This window comes from Octodon degus, unplaced genomic scaffold (genome assembly GCF_000260255.1).
Source record: "Octodon degus isolate 3935 unplaced genomic scaffold, OctDeg1.0 scaffold00004, whole genome shotgun sequence".
NCBI lineage: Eukaryota > Metazoa > Chordata > Mammalia > Rodentia > Octodontidae > Octodon > Octodon degus.
The window spans coordinates 10,270,416-10,270,978 of record NW_004524580.1 but is presented as its reverse complement, the minus strand read 5'-3'; positions in this window follow the sequence as shown (position 1 = coordinate 10,270,978).

The window sequence follows — 563 nt, the reverse complement described above, 5'->3', positions numbered from 1 at the left end:
TGGTCCTCAATAATTAGCAGAGCAGTCCAAGTGGCAAACTGTATTTACAAAGGAATTAAAATGACAATGAACAAAGCTACAAGCCTCAGGCATTACATTTTAATGACTGGATGACAAGAGACCTCCGCTAACTGATTGCCTTTTATAACCGCAGTATAATAAGAAAATCCATCTTGAAAGACTGCCAAAATTCCTACAGAAGAATTTCCTAGACATGATAAAGTAACAGCAGAGATAATGGCACATTTTACATTCAAGAGCTTATTATGATATACATGTCTCATAATATGAAGCTGAGGGTGCTGAGCTGTAATTTAACAGTCTAAGAAGGGGGAAGCTGCAACTGGGGTGAAAGATTTGTTATGAACTTAGAACAGTAACTCAAAGCAGCTGTCTGATGTCTCTGGCTGGAAGAAATGTAGCTGGAGCAGCAAACCTTTTTGAATCCTAGTTGTAGGGTGTGAAACCATCAGTGAAACTCTGTGGATGTCTTCCATACTGAAACCATCAGAATTCAGGCTTCAGGTGGGAAGAAAGGAAAGGAATGTGTTTGAGTTTATTTT